Source organism: Amblyomma maculatum, chromosome 11 (assembly GCF_055883805.1).
Source record: "Amblyomma maculatum isolate TAMU_Amacu chromosome 11, ASM5588380v1, whole genome shotgun sequence".
NCBI classification, from domain to species: Eukaryota; Metazoa; Arthropoda; class Arachnida; order Ixodida; family Ixodidae; genus Amblyomma; species Amblyomma maculatum.
Genome location: NC_139354.1, coordinates 123,620,422 through 123,642,909, shown reverse-complemented (window position 1 = coordinate 123,642,909; position 22,488 = coordinate 123,620,422).

Sequence of the window (22,488 nt, the reverse complement as noted above, 5' to 3'; positions counted from 1 at the left end):
ACATTTTTCAAATTGTGTGAAAGACCATGCACGTATGTCAGGGCCACAAATCTTTTTGTTTCCCTCTGTCCAGCCCCTTCCTGCTCCTGTGAACCCGCGCACGACTGTTTTACTTTTGAGATTAATTTATCACAAACTCTTAATATGACGTGAACAGGAAATCCTGCATTCGCTAGCCTAGACAATTGTTCATTAAAGCTAATTCGCATATTATGAAAACATGACTTAGACAAGACCGCCCCCAGGCTGGACAGAGCGATGCCATCTTTTACTAGCTTAGAATGTTGCGATCCATAATCTAGCATAGGCTTTGCACTCCTAGGCGAATACCGCCAACAAACATGATGGGCACAAAACTTCAAAATGAGGTCTAGAAAACGCAATTCGTTCTCTTGTGACATTCGTTCAAAAGTAAATCTCAGTCCCAGCCCTTGCTCTTGAAAAACTTTAAGAATATTCATTGGTGATGAGCCACTATTGCAACCTTTGTAAAAGACCAGGAAATCATCAACATAACGAAAGGGCCCCAAGTTTGCTACGGAGCCCCGCCTCTCCCCAATTGACAAGGTGGCATTGGTTAGGCGTTTGGCCACGCAGGTGGAAGACAGTTCGCGGACTTGCTTCATTTCGGAATGCGTGAATGTTGCTTCGAGGACAGAAAGGGGCCTACGTGAGTCTTTAGGTATAGGGCATGTGGTTGATTACATGGTCAATAGGAATCTTAAGGTGGCTCTCTCAGATAAAGACGGTCGTTTTGTTATACTGTCTGGGCATGTGTACAACCAGAAGGCGCTAGAGGCTGTTGAGAGAAATTTTAGGGTGGTGTCAACGGACACTAAGAAGGTCAAGAGGGAGGCTTTGCGCCTGTTAGGAGAAATGAATTTAGGCAGATTGGCTACTGATGTAAGAGACGCTAAATCAGGGTGTCTGGACATATTCTTTTCTGTGAAAACTCATAAAACCGGGGAACCTTTTAGGGCAATAATTTCTGAGAAAGGCTCCTGGCAGTGTGTCGTTTCAAACTATTTGCAGAAACACCTGTCTACTTTGATTTTTGAAGATCCGTATCTCGTAAAAAACTCCGAGAAAGTGGTTGAGTACTTGAAAATGGAAAATCCAGGGGAGTGCTCGGCAGTTAGCATCGATGTTGAGGATCTATTTTATTCGATCCCTCATGAAGTTCTCATGACTAGTCTGCGAAGGTGCATTTCGGAACAAAATGATGAAATAGCTTTTGGTAACAGCTGTGGTATATCAACTGGGTCTTTTTTGGAATTGACTTCTTTTTACTTAAAAAGTATGTTTGTTGAATTTGGTAGTGCCGTGTACACCCAGAAATCAGGCATCTGTATTGGTTCAAAGGTCGCTCCTGTTCTAAGCGACATTTTCTTAAGCAGAGTAGACGAATTGATTGCCAATAACTTGCAAGGGCTGGGAATAAGAATCTTTCGTTATGTTGATGATTTCCTGGTCTTTTACAAAGGTTGCAATAGTGGCTCATCACCAATGAATATTCTTAAAGTTTTTCAAGAGCAAGGGCTGGGACTGAGATTTACTTTTGAACGAATGCCACAAGAGAACGAATTGCGTTTTCTAGACCTCCTTTTGAAGTTTTGTGCCCATCATGTTTGTTGGCGGTATTCGCCTAGGAGTGCAAAGCCTATGCCAGAATATGGATCGCAACATTCTAAGCTAGTAAAAGATGGCATCGCTCTGTCCAGCCTGGGGGCGGTCTTGTCTAAGTCATGTTTTCATAATATGCGAATTAGCTTTATTGAACAATTGTCTAGGCTAGCGAATGCAGGATTTCCTGTTCACGTCATATTAAGAGTTTGTGATAAATTAATCTCAAAAGTAAAACAGTCGTGCGCGGGTTCACAGGAGCAGGAAGGGGCTGGACAGAGGGAAACAAAAAGATTTGTGGCCCTGCCATACGTGCATGGTCTTTCACACAATTTGAAAAATGTAGCCAGAAGGTTTAATGTTAGGGTGGTTTTCTCGGCACCAAATAAACTGTCAAAAATATGTAGCATTGTTAAGAATAAGGCAGCGAAAAAAGTCCGGGAAAGAAACATGTGTCGGGTGAAGCATAACTTTTCCTATGTTCCATGCAAAGTAGGAGTGATATATAAGATTCCGTTATCTTGTGATAAAGTGTATGTGGGTCAAACAGGCAGATGTATCAATGTCCGGTTACGAGAGCACGAGAGATCATTAGAGATTGGTAGAGGATCTAATCTGGTTGTACATTGTAAGAGATGTGACGGCTGCCAACCTTATCTAACACATACAGTTATTTTGGATTCCCATCCGGCACAGATTAACCGGGAAATCATTGAGGCCAGGCATATCATTCGATTGGGTGCAAATTGCGTTAGTGAACCGTCAATCGCTTTGACAGATAATGAGGTTGAGTTTCTTGAACATGGTGTGTGTGGGGGGTTATCATGATACTCTTGTTTAATGTGCGGTTTGGTGCTGCTTGGCTGGGTTATATATCTGGTTTTTTTTTCAATAAACTTCAGTTGTGAGTCAGCGCTTGTCCTGTCCGTTCTTCTCCTCCGTGCACGTCTTTTGCGCTGTTTTTCTGTCATGTCACCATACCAACTCGCCCAGATGTCTCTTCTTTTACAGTATATTTCTTGTACACAGGGCTCTTTTTCGTGTGTTAACCTTTCCAGCCAAGCTACGCTTGCCTCACTAATTGCCGTTGCTGTTTGCAACGCGCGAGTCGCCACTTGGTATAAGAAGTTAGGACGCAGCCCTCCCGAGGTTCAGGCTCTTTTTGGGCCTCTACACCCATCGCGGGGTCACAGCCGTAGGATGTGCAGCATAATTTGCTCCGAGATGTGGCGGCAGGTGCGTTACTACAGGGACAATCTGCGCGTCGTCTGTGGCGTCGAGGAACAAGGTCACGGGGTACGTTCCTACCTGGAGTGGAGCAGGATTGCGGACAATAGCGCTGAATTCCTGTGGGCAAGTGTTCGTCTCCGACTCCCGTTGAGGAAAAGGACCAGGGCTACGTCTGGTGGAGTGGTGGTGCTTGGAGATGCCTGTGTGCCAGAAAGACACCTTGCTGTGCTTCGCAAGGGCCCCAAGTTTGCTACGGAGCCCCGTCTCTCCCCAATTGACAAGGTGGCATTGGTTAGGCGTTTGGCCACGCAGGTGGAAGACAGTTCGCGCACTTGCTTCATTTCGGAATGCGTGAATGTTGCTTCGAGGACAGAAAGGGGCCTACGTGAGTCTTTAGGTATAGGGCATGTGGTTGATTACATGGTCAATAGGAATCTTAAGGTGGCTCTCTCAGATAAAGACGGTCGTTTTGTTATACTGTCTGGGCATGTGTACAACCAGAAGGCGCTAGAGGCTGTTGAGAGAAATTTTAGGGTGGTGTCAACGGACACTAAGAAGGTCAAGCGAGAGGCTTTGCGCCTGCTAGGAGAAATGAATTTAGGCAGATTGGCTACTGATGTAAGAGACGCTAAATCAGGGTGTCTGGACATATTCTTTTCTGTGAAAACTCATAAAACCGGGGAACCTTTTAGGACAATAATTTCTGAGAAAGGCTCCTGGCAGTGTGTCGTTTCAAACTATTTGCAGAAACACCTGTCTACTTTGATTTTTGAAGATCCGTATCTCGTAAAAAACTCTGAGAAAGTGGTTGAGTACTTGAAAATGGAATATCCAGGGGAGTGCTCGGCAGTTAGCATCGATGTTGAGGATCTATTTTATTCGATCCCTCATGAAGTTCTCATGACTAGTCTGCGAAGGTGCATTTCGGAACAAAATGATGAAATAGCTTTTGGGTAACAGCTGTGGTATATCAACTGAGTCTTTTTTGGAATTGACTTCTTTTTACTTAAAAAGTATGTTTGTTGAATTTGGCAGTGCCGTGTACACCCAGAAATCAGGCATCTGTACTGGTTCAAAGGTCGCTCCTGTTCTAAGTGACATTTTCCTAAGCAGAGTAGACGAATTGATTGCCAATAAATTGCAAGGGCTGGGAATAAGAATCTTTCGTTATGTTGATGATTTCCTGGTCTTTTACAAAGGTTGCAATAGTGGCTCATCACCAATGAATATTCTTAAAGTTTTTCAAGAGCAAGGGCTGGGACTGAGATTTACTTTTGAACGAATGTCACAAGAGAACGAATTGCGTTTTCTAGACCTCATTTTGAAGTTTTGTGCCCATCATGTTTGTTGGCGGTATTCGCCTAGGAGTGCAAAGCCTATGCTAGATTATGGATCGCAACATTCTAAGCTAGTAAAAGATGGCATCACTCTGTCCAGCCTGGGGGCGGTCTTGTCTAAGTCATGTTTCCATAATATGCGAATTAGCTTTAATGAACAATTGTCTAGGCTAGCGAAAGCAGGATTTCCTGTTCACGTCTTATTAGGAGTTTGTGATAAATTAATCTCAAAAGTAAAACAGTCGTGCGCGGGTTCACAGGAGCAGGAAGGGGCTGGACAGAGGGAAACAAAAAGATTTGTGGCCCTGCCATACGTGCATGGTCTTTCACACAATTTGAAAAATGTAGCCAGAAGGTTTAATGTTAGGGTGGTTTTCTCGGCACCAAATAAACTGTCAAAAATATGTAGCATTGTTAAGAATAAAGCAGCGAAAAATGGCCGGGAAAGAAACATGTGTCGGGTGAAGCATAACTTTTCCTATGTTCCATGCAAAGTAGGAGTGATATATAAGATTCCGTTATCTTGTGATAAAGTGTATGTGGGTCAAACAGGCAGATGTATCAATGTCCGGTTATGAGAGCACGAGAGATCATTAGAGATTGGTAGAGGATCTAATCTGGTTGTACATTGTAAGAGATGTGACGGCTGCCAACCTTATCTAACACATACAGTTATTTTGGATTCCCATCCGGCACAGATTAACCGGGAAATCATTGAGGCCAGGAATATCATTCGATTGGGTGCAAATTGCGTTAGTGAACCGTCAATCGCTTTGACAGATAATGAGGTTGAGTTTCTTGAACATGGTGTGTGTGGGGGTTTATCATGATTCTCTTGTTTAATGTGCGGTTTGGTGCTGCTTGGCTGGGTTATATATCTGTGTTTTTTTCAATAAACTTCAGTTGTGAGTCAGCGCTTGTCCTGTCCGTTCTTCTCCTCCGTGCACGTCTTTTGCGCTGTTTTTCTATCATGTTTTTGTATGTCTGGGGTAGATTTTAGATGTGTAGATTTTCCTGCTTACGTCTCTGTAGTACACTTCTAACTACACAAAACTGTGAACTTGCTAAAGCAATGCCTGTTGTCACAGGTTCACTGTGCCAACAGACATCACTGTGTTTGTCCCGTGTTATTCATGGTTTTAAATATTAGGAATGGAATGCAGCCAACTCGCCCAGGAACAAGTTCTCACTGTCAATAGCTACACAGAAAGCCTATAGTTTCTTCGACTTTTTTAATAAAATATGATTACCATTACCGCACAGATGACTTATTTTTAAATTCTAAGTTCATTTCGGATAAAGCCGCACTTCTTAAGCGTATTCTTATTCAGAAACACATGAAAAAATATCAAGGGGTACGAGGGAGCTTCAGTTTGCAGGCCAAGGCAACGTTTCGACAAATGCACTTGTCTTCGTCGGGGTGATAAGTCGCCTGGTCGAAACGTTGGCTCGGCTTGCGAGCTGACGCCCACTCAACTATCGTTCAGTTCTCTTTTATATTGTGTAGCGATCTTCTTTCTCTCCATCTCCCCTTTAGAAATATTGGAACAAACAGCAAAGGCATTTGTGCGTCTTTGGTCAGCCACTGGTGCTATATTGCTACAGTGTTTCAGCTAGAATTGCCACAAACTGTTCTTTTACGCACATACGCAGATATCTGGTCAGGTATGCTTTATTCAAGTCACTAGGAGAACTTTATGTTGCTGGCATTTTTTGCGCGCAGCCAATGCGAACGTGTGTAGCCGCATGAAATGACGATGTAAATATTTTTGGAGAACCTTGATGAATGCTAGATGGTCCGACGATGGTCCGACGTTTCGACGATCGAATGGACGCATGGCGGCTGGTTCCAAAGAAATAAATTTGTGGCCGTCTATCAGTCATGTTATTCGCACTTTTCATCCTTCAGTAAGACTCTAGTTGGATGCCGCCAACGTGCAAATACAGCGAACATACGGGGTAGCTCTGGCCTACATTTGTGTTCAATAGCTGAGAGGAAGCAATGGTTCACTCGGTGGTGGTTTAGTCTAGAAAATATGGCGTGTTCAGTTGCAAGAACACAGTAGCACTGTCGTGTAAGCGCATTGCTTTGTTGCGACATCGACCTTGGCTCCTAATGTTCTATTGTGCACCGCGACAATCCATCTTTCATATAGGCCTGTATTTTTTATTCTCAGTAAACTGACATGCAGAAATAAAGCCAGAAGCGTCAAACATCTCGAAACACGTTGCGCATGTCAGGCACACTGATCGAAAGCCCCTCTTATCTTCCCCTCCTTATTATTGCATCCTTAGCTGACGCAGAGGTGTGGATATGACTTATCAGACTTGCAAGGGGTGACACGAACTGTATAAGAATGCTTAGAGGTTACAAGTTCCACTTGTTACACGTAATGCAAAGACGCTTTCACATTTTCTGGCACATAGAAGAATGGCTGCCTTTGGATACTGGGTTCGAGAACGGGTGTGACTTGATCTCAGTAGGTGAGTACCCTATACTTAATTTGGTTTGTTTTTGTTTGTAAGATTTAGCGTCCCAAGGCGGCATAGGCTGATGTCAATAGAATAGTGGAGTGTTCCTCAAAGTTCGGCCAGCTTAAGTACTCTAAGTTCTACTAGCACTGCTCTGGACAGAGAAGCCTTGCTTTTCGCCTCGAACAAAGAACGGCTGCCATGACAGCGATAGAACTCTCAGCCTTTCGTTTAGCACTAAACTATCTGGATGGACCATGTGCTCTGTACGCAGGCGAATACAATTCAGATCCTGCGCCGAACCGAATAATAATTGCCTATTTTGTAACTGAAGCACAGGATTAGATTGCTTCCCAGTTTGGCTTCGTCAGTGAGATTTATGATGACTCGGCTTGTTCTTCATATATTCTTGGGAAACGGTGACAGCTCGACGTTACCATGATAATGCTTCCGCACAGTGAACTGCACTGACACACGGATCTGACCATATTAATTGAATGGCAGTACATTCATTGCATAAAAAAGGTTACTATGCCTGACTTCTCTTCAATACTAACACACCTATCCAATTTCAAGTATGAAGCTAAATTGGGTTAGAAATTGTGACGCAGTTGAGGTGACCTAAGAGCCGCTAATGTTGTCGAGGTATTGCAAACTGGACATCATAAGGAATCTCATCTCAGAAAGTGAATAAAACACCAGTCCTACTCCTACGCAGTGGTCTTGCGTCTCCCTTTCCAAGCTGTGCTATCTCTCAATCACTTACCTTGCACAGTGGCTTTCTTAGCATCATGGAAGGGGCAGGCGGAGAACAAGACAGAATTCGAACCAGGACTACATTCCATACGTGCCAAGAAAAATTAGCTATATTTTTAACTCTCAGGCTGACATGCTTTTGAAGTTTGAAGTGCTGTGCGCAAAGAATCAATCTTTGTGCTGATGATGGTATTGGGATTTATGTGAAAAGAAGAACCAAGAGTTTATAAAGAAATGCAACTATAAAACAGCAGGTTTCAAATAAGAACTGTCTATAGCTAACAGACGTGCGCAGCAGCGTATAATTCGCAGAAAAGCTTACAGGACCGGTACGTGCAGAAATCAGATCATTTAAGCGCAATCGACAGAAATATGTATGGAACGAAGGCGCTTGCATATGCTACCTGCTGACAGTGGCGACTTTGGGTGGTGCACTGTTCCTATTACCACTGATTCCAAAAACTCGGGTCACGAAACGTTTATACAAAGTACACCTTTGAATGAAGGCTTTATGTAGTAACATAACGAGAACGTACTTGCCAGAAGACAACAAACCCGGGGACTTGATTTTCGTGAAAACAAAGCACGAAGCTAGTTACATCTGAAAACGCTTTTGTTACCGTTAAAATAGCAGCAACACCACATTACACTGAAACTGCAATCAAACCGAGCGTCCTGCCCGCACAACGCAAGGAATATAACCCTGCCTTCACCAAACACCTACTTTCATCAACTACCATCTCTGTATTAAAAACAAAGCTTACAACAAATTTGGTGTCTTGCGGTGAACGCATTCAGCTGACTCTCAGAAGCATTATTTATTACTAACAAAGGTACAGGAGAACTGTGGTTGCTAGCCTCTTGGGCGGAGAAGTGAATTAATCAGCACAAGTACGATATTCACATTTGTTAGGCAAGCAGTGCTTGCACATTATCGTCCCTTTCTTGTGAATAATAAAATCATGTTCTCTCGTAATCTTGTGCAGGCAGCAGACGGTTTCTGCATTATATACAGTCAGCAAGGGGACGTACATAAGGACAGCAATTCGTTCCATCAGTTAGCGAGAAAAGCAACACAGAATGCATAACCAAATCAAGAAATCTTAGTTTTTATCCGGTCACTAAGTAGCTTCTAGATGTATCCCTGGGCCGCGCTAGAATCCACTACTGTGCAGATGTAACAATATCCATACCGGATGCTGCAACGGAAGTTGACAACACTACAAAACTAGGTGAGGTTTTGAGTTTACAATAATTACAGCGTCGTCATATAAACTTTTTTGTAATACAGCGGATGCTGAAGAATGACTGGCTTCATCTTTTTCAGATAGCATAGTGTTTTAATGCATTTCTGGCATCCCACCAGAACTCTTAAACCCTGGCCTACGAAACAGAGCTAGAATTTCATGGAAGGCGGAAATTGCTAGTGAAAGAGGTATTCAATCGCTGTCTTTGTATTCACACGACCACAGATGATTTTAGTCTTATTTTGAATGTTGCAACAACAGCATATTAAGAGGTATCACATCGAGTCTCCTTGTCGAAAGGAATCACATGGCATCACTAAACAAACCCGGACTTGACTCTCTGCCATAGAACTGGCATAGTCAAGTGGACGAACAAGCATCAGGATCTAGGTAGCGACCACTACGTGCTAGAGGTAGAACTAAGTAGGAAAGTGAGCGTTAAGCGCGCTGTGTGTCGGACGGAAACCCAAGTGGATTGGGATAAATTCAGACAGATCAGAGAACGGGAAGAAATTGGAGATATAGAGTGCATTCAAAATTGGGCCGCCCAATTAATTACCCATGTCAACGAGGGCACCGAAGAAATTAACGGCGAAGCTCTGCCTGAGGCGATGGATAGCAGGCTATTCGGCATGTTCAAAAAGAAAAAAGAGCTAACGAAGAAGCTCAAAAAGCAAAAGTGGAACCGCAATCTCAGGAGAGAGATAGCCAGACACAACGTCGAAATAGAAAAATACGCCCGGAAACTCGAGTCGCAACGTTGGGATAACAAATGCGACGAGATGGAGGGCACCATGAATGGGGCCAAGACGTGGCAACTGCTCAGGTTCCTGATAGACCCGACTAAGTCCAAAACGGTCGCCAATATAGAACAGGTCAAGGCGAGGTATAACTTTAAGGGTACGGACAAACAGCTCATTGACAAGCTCAAGTCCATGTACGTAGCTCCACCCGTCACAGCGCATTACAGAGATTACAACGGACCGGCGAACAGCGAGCTTGACGCGTCCATAACAGTGGCAGAAGTCAGAGCGGAGCTGCACGGCCTAAAAAGACGCTCGGCCCCCGGGCCGGACATCGTTAATAACAAGATGCTCGCAAATTTGGACGACGAATCGATCAATGCCCTAACCAAATATTTAAATCAGGTGTGGGAGAGTGGTCAAGTACCCCAAGAGTGGAAGAGGGCTAAGATCACCCTAATCCACAAGCAGGGAAAACCACCGGGCTTGGAGAATCTGCGCCCAATATCACTAACATCCTGCGTAGGCAAACTACTTGAGAAAGTTATTCAGAGGAGGCTAACCAAATACACCGAAGAGAATGATGCGTGGCCGGCTGAATTGGTCGGATTCAGGCCCGGCCTTTGTACGCAAGATACCATGCTCAGACTACATAACGATGTTGTCAGAGACTTCAGGAAAAAAAATACGAAAGCTATTCTAGGCTTAGACCTTAAGAAAGCTTTTGACAACGTCAGTCACGACGCCATTCTCGACGGGCTCGCTGAGCTTAGAGTAGGCGAAAGAACCTACAACTACATTAGATCCTTCTTGCGAGACAGGACGGCGATCATCAGCTTTCAGGGCTTATGTTCGGAGGAGTTCCCGCTGGGTAACAGAGGCACTCCGCAGGGGACTGTGCTCTCACCTTTCCTTTTTAACATCGTAATGAGGAAGCTCCCCAGTAAGCTTGGCCATCTCGATGACTTAAAACTAAGCATCTACGCGGACGATGTCACCGTCTGGATGTGCGAAGGGAACGACTCGTACATCACATCCAGGCTCCAAGAGGCAGCAAATATAATCAGCTATCACGCAGAGGACGTAGGTCTATGCTGTTCGCCAGAAAAATCGGAGCTCCTGGTAATGACCAGCAGTAGTGGGAGATAACTCCAGATATCAAAATTAAAGTCAACGGAAAATAAGTCCGGAAAGTAGATGAAATTAGAATATAAGGTATGATTATCAACCGCGGGGGTAGTAACAAAAGCCTGATTAAGAAATTAAAAGATCAGGCGGAGCTCGTAGTCAGAGTATTTAAGAAGACGTCCAACAGAAGGAGTGGTCTCACGGAGGCTAGTAGACTCAGACTCGTACAGGCTTTTGTCACGAGCAGAATGTGCTACGCGACTCCATTCCTAAATATCAACAAGACCGAAGAACACAAATTAAACACCATAATTAGGAGAAGCACGAAGTGCGCTCTAGGACTCCCCATAACTACTTCTAACGACATTCTAGAGAAAATGGGGTTGCATAATGAGTGGAAAGAGCTGGCTGCGGCGGTCAGGCTGTCCCAGAGAGAGCGACTCGCAGGAACGGCGGTGGGTAGGCAAATCCTCGATTGGGTAAACCTACTAGCGCCCGGGGAAGGCGAAAGTGTCAGAGAAAGCATACATCGAGAAATCAGAAAGCATCTATACGTCTCGCCCATACCGAAGAACATGCACCCCGTACACGACGAGGGGAGGAGGAAAAGCAGAGCTAAGCACCTCGCTAACAAATTGGACAAACTCCCGCCGGGATCGGTCGCCTACACCGATGCAGCGATCGGGAAAGAAGGCGACGTAACCTCGGTCGCCCTATTGGACACTGGGATCGCCATAGGAATAGAAAGAAATCGAGATCTACCGCCGGTAGAGGCGGAGGAGATTGCAATAGCCATTGCCATTGCACGACCAGGCGTGAAACACGTCATCAGCGATAGCAAAGCGGCGGTTAGAAATTTTAGCAAGGGTAGAGTCAGCAATCGTGCTGGAAAACTTCTGAACGAGTCGTCTCTCGCCGAAAGCGTGACCATAATCTGGACCCCAGCACACGCCGGTCTCGCCGGCAACGAGGCTGCCCACATGCTCGCCCGCTCCTCGCTACCTCGGGGTGCTGCGGACGCCTCCACAACATCTAAAACCAAAGAATGTATAGGTACCTTTAGGGATGTAACCGACAACTTGAAGAAAGACCGGAGGATATATCCGCCACCGGTTAGATCCCTGAGTAAAAAGGAATCGTACGACTGGAGAAGACTCCAAGCTCGACATTTCTTTTCGCCCCTGTGGAGGAGTTGGACGGGTGCCAGAGGGCGGAAGAGGGACGGTGCAGAAACCGAAATTTGTAAATTTTGCGGCCACGTGGCAACATTAGATCATATAATATGGAGATGCGTTCGTGCCCCAGGGCGCAACGCGATTAAAACTAGCGATGAATGGGAGACCACGCTAAGAAGCTCCGACGAAAAAACACAGCGATTCGCCGTCCGCCTGGCGGTCGAGGCTGAAGACCTCTTCTCCTAGACGAGGCCGGGTGTCCTCTGGCCGCGGTGTGACAGACTGCCTCCCCGGACGCCTGCGTGCGGACACGTAGGTGGCTGCTGCACATATTCGGCGGAAATAAATGTTCTTCCTCCTCCTAAGCACTCCGAAATTTGAGGAAGGTTACGATAAAGGCTGCCTTTGCTCTAATGGGCGCTGCAACGCATGCCTGCATTTAGTGTACACGAAACAAGTTTTAGGCCTTAGCTAAGAGTGCCCTAGTGGCGCTAGAATGACTTAACAAAAATTGCCTGCGCAGTTTGGTTAGGACATAAGAGAATCAAAGACAACAAAATCTTGTCATCTCCTATGTATATCGGGCTAAAGATAACAATGTGAAAAATGTGCTGTTTGCAGAAACTGTAAGGCGTACTTTCGAATGGCGTCGAGTTCACACTGTAGCGAGTAAAATGTTAGCCTCGTACACAGCGATCACATAGCTCCTTGTTGCCAGAAGGCAGATTTTTGGTTCGTTGTCTTTTATTGCGCGACCTTAATTCACTGTGAGCGTCAGTCACTAACATTTTTCATCTCACGTCCACGAAAGTAACGCCAGTGTCTCATGTGGAAGCCTTTTTTCGAGTGCTTGGTAAATACTGCAGATTAAAAAAAGGGGCGCTTATTCAACAACACACAGTTCATGGAAGATAAATAATTTTGAATTTGAAATGCGACGAAAGTCTACAACCTATTTACATTCACCTAATAGTACTGTATTTGGACCTTTATTATAAAAATGTTGCACAAACCTTCATACCGTTATTCGCCTACCGGTGTTTACTGAACTTCATACTAAATAAAACGGAAGCTAGCAAAAATGTGCAGTATACTGACTCTGGGTACGGAATATATGAATAATAAATCAACTACCGCACGGTCAGGATATGAGGGCTATATCAGCGGAGCGGGGCCATGATTTGTTCCCACTTTTATTTAAAAGTTGATGCAAGCTCGAGCTGTTGGTGCACCCTCAAAGGAATGCGCAACCAGTGTCTGCAGTTGGTGTTCAGACGGATACGAAGTTATTAAAGAAGGATCGCTATTGACAGCCTCGTCTGGAACAAAAAGCACTTTTTAAAGCACTGACACTCGGCTTCCTTTTCTTCCAGGCTTATGAAAACCTGTATCGCTTTTTCACATCATCACGTAGAATATTAACTTCCAATTTTCGCATGTTCTCATTCCTTAAACAATCCTTGGGCATCGGAACATATAAAACGTGCCATTGAAAAGGGTCGCACCTATGCTGATTTCCAACGAGTTAAATGTCTGTAAATTGATGGTCCATTAGGTTAGAGCGAAGACAACGTTAGGGCTACTTTTCGCATCCTAAAGGGACTTTCGTGACTATGATGAGGGTGTGAAGTTTTATTTTCTCAGACCACACGACGCAGTAAACCGTTTTCTTGCAATTTCAGTCTACTTTTGAAGCCGACGATCATTAACGCTGCCACAATCGTTCACTGCTAGGACGCCAGCGTCTGCATTTTGCACGTCCACTAATCAAACTTGTCCACTTTAGTCTCCACGTGGTAAATGCAGTCAGTGATTTTAAGGCAAAGTATTTTTGATAGAATATGATCCGCCTACCTCGCTGACTTTCGCGCCTAAAATTTCGCTTGCTATTGCATGAATGACTCTAAAATGAAGGGATGTTATGCTAGCCGAGAAATGCAGATAAAAACGTGCTTCATTAAATTCATTCGTCTACACGACATATGTCCCAAAGACAAGGTTCGCACCGTACTAAAGTTTAGTTTCGATTGAGGCCTTTTCTTATACGAAAGCTCAGATACTCATGCCTTGTCGAGGAAGAACCAACTTTTCTCAGTAATCTCCGGATCTGGACAGCTACATTTACGTCAAAACATAGAGAGAAAGAGAGAGAAAATTAAGCACGATATCAGGTCTCAAAAACTGTTCTATTAAAAAAAGTTCTAGGCATCGAAACTAACCCCTCACACATTCTCGCTTTTATAAGTAAGACGACCGCTCTATTTTAAAACCATAAAACAAGACAACAAAATACGATGAAAGTAAAGAGTACAGAAAAGCAACCTAATTATAAGGCTGCACTATTCGGTAAAGAAGGTTGCTCTTCCTTCTTCCATTTAGAAAAGTGAGCCTACAAAATAAATCATCGTGGTACATTAGGCGGAAGTATAGTATCGTTTTTATACATGGGAATTACAGTTTACGCCAGACTCGAAAACTTAATGATACACAGTGAGTATCTTCGATTTGAATCGTATATGCTTTATATATTTACCCTAAGGTCGGGTAACAATAATCACCCGTAAAGCTGAAACACGTACCATGCTCTAATTTACTGTGGCGGAGCACGCTTCCGGCATTATATGTCTAGCCCTGATTCCAATATTAGCTCCTGGCACCGTAATTTTGGTCAAGGACGTCTTGCTCTGAGGTTCATTACTGGAGAAGAGGCTGTGCACGAAGCCATTTTATACGGCAGCACGCGTGTGTGGTATATGCCGGCATATTATACAATTGAGCTTTGACGACGTATTTATTGTTCAATTTATTTATTTATTTACAATACCTCAAGGCCCCAGGAGTGGGGTATTACATGAGGGATACAGTGTCATTCATTAGCTGCGTTTTTCTCAACTTGCCTCGTAAATACGGATACCGTTTCGAAGCAATCTGGATCTCGGCCAATATTTTTGCAACCACCTACTTTCACCACTTTTCTTTCACAAAGCTTCATCTCGTCTCAAATTTTGAGCACAGCGATATTGATCTTTACTTTTTCTTTATTATCTCGAAAACAAAGTTTTGTTAACTTTTATCGCTGCTCTACGTGCTTTGAGAAATTCGTGAAACCGCAATGAAAGACCTGTACTTGTAAAAGCTGATTATGTGCCTCTCATTACACCTAAATGTGTGTTATATGAGCACGCACAAATACCAACAGTGTGAAAATGTGCTAATTATTTCCAGGATGTAGAGAAATGTTCACAATTAAGAACTTGTAAAGAGAGTGATGAATATCAACGGAGCACTGTTGAGTATAACCTAACGAAGCAGTAAGAATGCGCCCAGGTAACGCATTTTCTTGCGTATAATGTAAACACAATAACCTTGTCTATTCGTTTTAATATAAATGGTGCACACTCACTGAAACTATCTGACGCAAAATAATTTCAGTGAAATTATTAAGGGGATGATACATGAGCTTACATGAAAGAAGAAATACTGTGATTTTCCTTCCCGCTAGGTAGTATAACTGTCGTGTAGCCCTGTGCAAATAAACCTTAAATTTGAAATAATATTTTACGATTGCAAATCTTTTGTCAGAAAATTCTCGAAAAAGGGCTCAAGGAGGCTACTGCATGTTCATCCACAAAGAATATTCTTGTCCGAAAAAATGAATTTTGCTTAGGCAATAATTCACTCGCACTCAAGTATTGTGTTCGCCGTCAAGGAGATACAACCGAGCTTCCCAAACCTGATATGTCCACAACATAAGTCATTAAAACTAGTTAACGGCTAACCAGAGTGCGTGTCTACGATTCATTTTGTACGATTGCCATCGTTATTGATATCACGTGTAGTTTCAGCGACGCATGTGTCACCGCATTTATTGAGAAGTGGGCTTCTAAAGAACTTTACAGGTGTCATAGTTTGAAACGATGGTATTTTTAAACCGAAAAATTGCAGATGAAAAAAAAGGACCTTGCAGAAACTTTCTGTTATGTTCTATTCAGCGCTGGCAGACCTAACGATTTGCTCTCTAAAGCATAATAGGAGAAGTGGGCTGTTTTGTTATTATTTGTCCGTAAATAACTTTGAATTTATTCATCATGCAGTTCCTTTGCTTTGCTGCATCGAAAACACTTCCCTTTAATCGTTCTTAGGCCTAAGCCTGGCGCGAAGTTTTATTTCTAAATTTATTTTAAACTCAAACGACTTCAGTATACATCATTATCGACACCAGCCTCACTACCGCCCAGCAGGAAAAAAACATGTTCTGTATTACTCCACATGATCTACTACTGTGTCAGCTGTACCCATTTAGCCCCTGGAAAATTTCTAACCTTATCCGAGCTCCTATCGCCATACTATTTTATACTTGCTTTCCTTTTTTTCTAATCTAGTCGGTAGTGCTCAAAAACCACTGACTCTTTTGCTTTCGAATCGCAGGACTTGCTCATGCTCTTTTTGGTTTAATATTAATACATTGTAATTGCCTTGTTTTTTCGAGGACACTTCCTTCTCTTAACGGTGAATTTACCATTTATCGTTCCATAGCTTTAATCGTTGTCATTGTTTTAAGATTAATTCAGTTCGTTTTGTTCAGATGCTACACATACGTAAGCAGCTATGCTATCATCATATATGCCATCCACACGTAAGCACCGCGTAAGATGCAGCTGTTCTAGACGTTTTTCTTGTGGAATAATGGTAACCTTATATTCATGATAAAGTATTGAGCTCCAGCGAAATTAATTTTTGCAACAATTTTCATTTGTCATTAGTGTCTGCAGATATTACTGGTCCTAAGCAGAATTTCCTTACCGCTTCTAGCGCCTTGTTCCCATCACACACTGCTATTCTTTTCGAGGGCTGAACATGAGTCTTCTGTATAATAATTTAATCTTACAGTTCTGTTTTCCCTGTCTATTTGGCTATTAATGTATAGTAATGTCTTAACATGTGCTACCAAGCAAAAACATCTTCAGTGAATCTCAGATTAGCGAGATACTCCCTACTGTAAATTCTTGGTTACAGTTCCCAACCCAGTTCACTGACTACTTGGTCTAGACACTTCGGAATTACTTTTTTAGTAACTGAGAGCACGCACATTATCTGTAATTTTTTAAGCTCTTGGGCTGTTCTAATCTTGGACATGTGCAGAGTCTTGCGTAATCAGGCAAACAAAAGCGATGTAACCAATATCGTCTTCCGCTATTCATTGATGACCTGGTATTCTGTATATAGCTATTGCATTGATAAAGCTTCAGAGGATGCAGCGCAACGACATGAGGCCTTCAGATGATGGTCTGCGTCACCAGCAGCTGTGCCTGATGTTCATGTTGTGCCCTGGCAGTTTATAAAGCGGGTTGACTTTCAAGATTTCATCTGGGTTTTCAGTGGTAATCAAACATAAGATTGCTAGCTACTCTACTTGTGGTATAATCAATGTTACTTACGACAAATACTGTTAAATTGAGAAAACAAATGTGGAAAATTTTTGTAAAGTTCAGAATGTTAAAATTCTTGTGAAAATGCAAACCGTAAAATAAGAAAAAAAAGCGAATATAAGAAAGCGAATACAACTTTATTGCCTGAATATATCGCATGAAGGTTTCATCGAAAGCTAGAAAAAATGTTACAGTTAACCGAAAAGAAAACTAACGAATTTCAGTGCCGAGACTGCTGCTACAGACGGAGAAGAAACAGCTCACAATCTTTTATTTGTGTACTAATGTAAAGCCTGGAACAGCTTTTACATAAGGACGTCTGCCAGCACCCGATGGAATTGTTCACTGCGGTAGATTAGAAATAGTGATGTGCTCTTAGGGTGCCGTTAAGCAGAAGATAAATGACAACCAAATTATTATATGGCCTGAGCTGCTGTTTAACACGCACAAATCAGAGAGCAGGTGACACCTTAGCGAAGGGTGCCCCTGTTGCAACAACACTTGGGGTCCCCTTTACCCTCCTTCTTCATGTGATGTTTAGGCCAAATCTTGAACCGCCTTGCGATTGGAACGATGAACTGGTTTGAAGTCAGTTCTATCGAAAGTCGCTCAGTATAGTTTGTCTAAAGCTGGTGAATCATAACGGTAATATAAATATCATCAGATATTGGTTCGTAAATTTATTGGGGTAAGATAACACACGAATATCTGAGGATTACAACTTCTGTAGATTTCTTGAAGTAATCGCTGAGGATGTTAAAGTTTAATAATTTACAAAGGGTCCTGATAAGGAATATATTTTGGAGGATCAAATCTTAAACCTTTCAGCAAAGGGCGGGGAGGGGGGGGGGAGAAGGAGAAAGAAACAGAAAAATAACCACACTGTGAACCCCAACTGCCCTGCAGCAAAACGCACGTTCGAGGGCAAAGTCAAATTTGTACATAAAGCCAACGGATAAGCAATAATACCTAGATGGCCGAAGTGTACTTATTATGCGAGAACAGTCGAAAGTACACCGAGGTCATTATATTTCATCAACCGTAGCCAACAGCATGCAATTTACAGATTAATGTTAGACGAGGCTGTTTGTCTTACGAGTAAGTAAAACACCTTTTTTTTCTAAGAATTGAAAGTAAGGCCCTTATATTTATTTATTTAAAATACTGCAGACCATGTAGGGTCATAGCAGGCGGCGCAAAATCAACCATTATTCAAGACGTAACTCACAAGAATCTGCTAATATTATGTGTATATGCGTGTGAGTTACGTCTTGAAAAGGTTTGATTTTGCCTCTCCTGCTGGGATGATACATCGTCTGCAGTATTTTAAATAAATAAATATAACGGCCTGACATTCAATTGTTAAAAAAGGTACTTTGTTCATTCGTAAAATCAACAGCCTTGTCTAACCTTAATCTATAAATTACATGCTGTTGGCTACGGTTCATGAAATATAATGACCTTGGCGTACTTTCGACTGTTCTCGCCATAAGTACATTGTTCATGCGGGCTATGCACACACTCAGTACCACCTGTAGGCTTCTGAGAGAGTTTCCTGCCCCAGTTACGCTCTTAAAGTTATGTTTACCCTTTTGTAGTATGTATCTGTTCTCTTTGAAGACCCGTATAACCCGTGGTATGGTCTTTCCAGTTGTGATGTATGGATGCAAGAGTTGGACTGTGAAAAAGGCTGACCGCCGAAGAATTGACGCGTTTGAATTGTGGTGCTGGCGAAGACTCTTGAGAGTTCCTTGGACTGCCAGAAGATCAAATCAGTCGATATTGTCGACCATAAACCATGACTGCTCATTGGAGGGTCAAATTCTAAAGTTAAAACTCAGCTACTTTGGTCATCTGATGAGAAGAGAGGAGTCGCTGGAGAAAGATTTGATGTTGGGAAAGGTTGAGGGTCGCCGGAGAAGGGGTAGGCAGCGAACGCGATGGTTAGATGGCATCCTCGAGGCACCGCTGATGAAGTTATGTGATGTTAGGAAGATAGTGAGAGACCGGAAAGCGTGGCGTAACATGGTCCATAGGGTCACGAAGAGTCGGACACGACTGAACGACTGAACTGAACTGATCTGTTCTTTGAACAGGTACTTACAAATCGACCTTTGATATTGTCAGCAAAATGCAGAAAAGTGTTTACCAATATTTCAAAAATCCTCTTCGTTGCGCACCTTCCTCTTCTCGCTCCAGACGAAGTAACTCTCCCCATCATCATTGTTTTGATTGTCGTCGTTTCAAGGCATACATAAAATTTACACACTCCTTTAGGGCTACAATCTGCACCCTGTGACCATGGGCACGACAGCGACCACAAAAAAATTAAAGGCGGCTTAGCTCTGCTATGCCTTGATATACGTAACGAAAAGTAGCGACTACATCCTTCTGCGCCGTTCGCCGGCCTCTAAACGCTCCTTGGCTTCCATGTCGAGCGCGTCTAAGTACACTGGCGTTCTATAATTCGCTTACAGGAAAGGAAAGGCGCAGCATTTGTAACTCGATGGTTGGATGGATGGAATATAGGAGCGTCCCCATTGAAACGGGGTGGTAGCAGTTGCTATGCTCATTTTCCTTCCTATATCGTAATTATTATTTTAGATTGGTTAACTATATCATAATTCTATTCATTGAATTTTTCGTTCTACATTACTAACATTATGTCCCTTTTCTGCTTTTAAGCCAATCTTCCAATCGTTTTTTGCTTGCTTGCCCTGCAGGTTCATTCGCCCGGTGACTTGCACCTCAGCTTCAGGAACAGTGATTGCGCCTGCATCAACTTCCGAATGGATACCATTGCATTCGAGTATACTATGGGCAATTGTTTCACTGGAGTTTCCACATATACCACATGTGTCATCTTCCTTGTTAAACTTCTTTTTGTCGCTGCATGTTCTAAGACACCCTGATCTAGCTTCAAAAAGTAGGGCACTGCCTCGTGAGTTATCAAAGAAAGCTTCCTTCCTGATCTGCATTTTCCACTTTCGGTATAGTTTGACACTCTGTTTCTTTTCCATCGAATTTATCCAATTTTCACCTTGTATGTTTTTCACCTGTTGTTTAACGCTCTTTATTTCTCCGTCTTTGTGACTAGCATACTTACTAGTTATTTTCCTAGTTCTTTTCCTTCATCGTGAGTCACCGCATTTTAGGTATAGGCATTTAAATAATTTAGCTGCCCATCTCTTACCGTCAAATTTCCTCAGGCGTTCTTCATGTAATGTTTTACTCTGAGCTTCCTGTACTTCGAAAGATGCCCAGCCCATATCTCCCTGTACCGCCTCATTTGTGGTTTTGCGTGGGCACCAGTGCTAATCGTCCGACGCCTCTTTGACTTATTTTTAATGTTGACAGTACCTCTGATTATAGGCACGAAACTCTCGGTACGCAAGAAGCGTCGCCCGGCGGCCTTGGAGCGCACTCTTTTTCATTTGGTTCTCTTAGCTGTCGGCAGATGGGTGACGTCACATCCTTGACGTCCCCCTAACTATTTTAAAAATACTCTTCGGTACTTTCAAATTACGCGCCAAACGCAGTATCTGTCACTGGCGGAATAGCGCTGTCATCCTCAAGGTAGACAAGCGGAGTTATGAAGAGCGTTTCACGACCCTTTTCGTGGCACAGCGGTATAGCGGTCGGCTGTGGATCCACGTTTGGAGGCCCAATTCCCGGAATGAGACCAATTGTTTTAATGAGGAGGAGTCACAGACCTCTTAAGCGTTGCTAGGCAAGGCGGACATAGCTTGGCTAGGGGGAAACGCAGCTAAGGATGTGATAACAACATTATTTGTCAACCAGATAAGGAGGCCCACAATTCCTGCCCCCGGCACGCCGGCCAAGGGACGGGAGCCGTGACCGCCACTATCAGAAGCAGGCAAAGAGGTCATGGCTCTTAGCGGCTGCTTCCGCCAGGCGGATGGCTGGTTGCTGTCGAGCAGGGACCTCGCTCTGTAGCAGGGCTACCCAGGCTTCTCTACAATTTATATTTGTTTTAGCCCCTGGGGAGGAGCTAGCACATTTCCAGATTATAAGTAGAGGGTCCCTCTCTCCCCACAGTGCTTGCTTTTATCGTTTTTTCGATCGTCCATCTGAACATAATATGCCCAGACTGGGTTTACAAAGTTCCCAGCTTGCGGGCGCAGTCGCTGAAGGCGCCCGCACGCAACATTACATGCGGAAGGCGCCGCCTAGCGACTGCGCCTTCCTATTGTTTAGACTTTTATCTGGTGGTGCACCAGTCTCCTGCTTAACCTGTTTTTTGAAGAATTTCCGTATGATTTTACAGACGTTCGTCGATGTTCCGGCAGTCGGGCGGCTTCATAGTTACATGGAAGTAGACAGCTCGGGCCAACTCGTGGGCCGCTTCGTTGCCAGGAACGGACCTGTGTGCCGGGACCAAATTATGCAAATTTTCCTGTTTAGTCGTCTGCTGGCCAGAATCCTAGCCGCTTCCGGCGAGGCCCTACCCTATCCAAAATTCCGATTGGCCGTTTTGCTATCGCTGATTATGAAACTGGCTTGTGTTCCAACGAAAGTGCGCGCTATTGCAACTTCTTCAGCCGTTTTCGTTTTGCGACTTCTAATGGTGGCGGCTGATACCGGGGCACCTCGGCCGTCGACCACTCAGGTTTTCTCGTTTCGGGGGTTGGCCCGTCTTTGGGATTAGAATTACGTTTAGCGACTTCCGCTGCCGAGGTATGTGGCCTGTAGTCCACATTTTTTGCCTATACTGAGTAAGAGTTCTGATGGAGTAACCATCCAAGTTTCTTGAAATTTTATTAGTTATCTCGTCATGGCCTGGAGCCGATTTCGTTTTTAGTCTCAGTATTTCGGCCCTGACCTCCGCCTCCGTGATGAGTGCATCCAGCTCCTTGTCGGAGGCTCCATCATACTCCGGGCAGGAGGCACAATGAGTATCGCCAATTTACATGTGATTAGTGCATCCATACATTCCGCGTCTATACCCTTAAACGCGTGCCTGGCTTTTGATAATCTAATTGGTGATTGGGATTTTGAGTTGGTCAGATCTAATAGGTTCCACAGCATACCCCGCGCTCTGGAAAGGCCCATGCCCCCTTCCATCTCGTCGCATCTGCTGCAACAATTTTGTTCACATAATGTGACTGCAAAATTTTATGTTTCTTTGTTAAATTAAAGCTATCCTCCTTCTAAGATTACCATTCAACTTATGCTTCCTTAGTCTGCACTCGATATCGTGTTTTGCCTCCCGCATTTGAAGCAGTTTGCTATCGGCTATCTCCGGGGCATCGTCCCCTTCAAGAGTCTTTGTTGCCTCTCCAACGTGACGCATGAGGGCCTCCGTCCATTTTTCTACGTTTGTAATC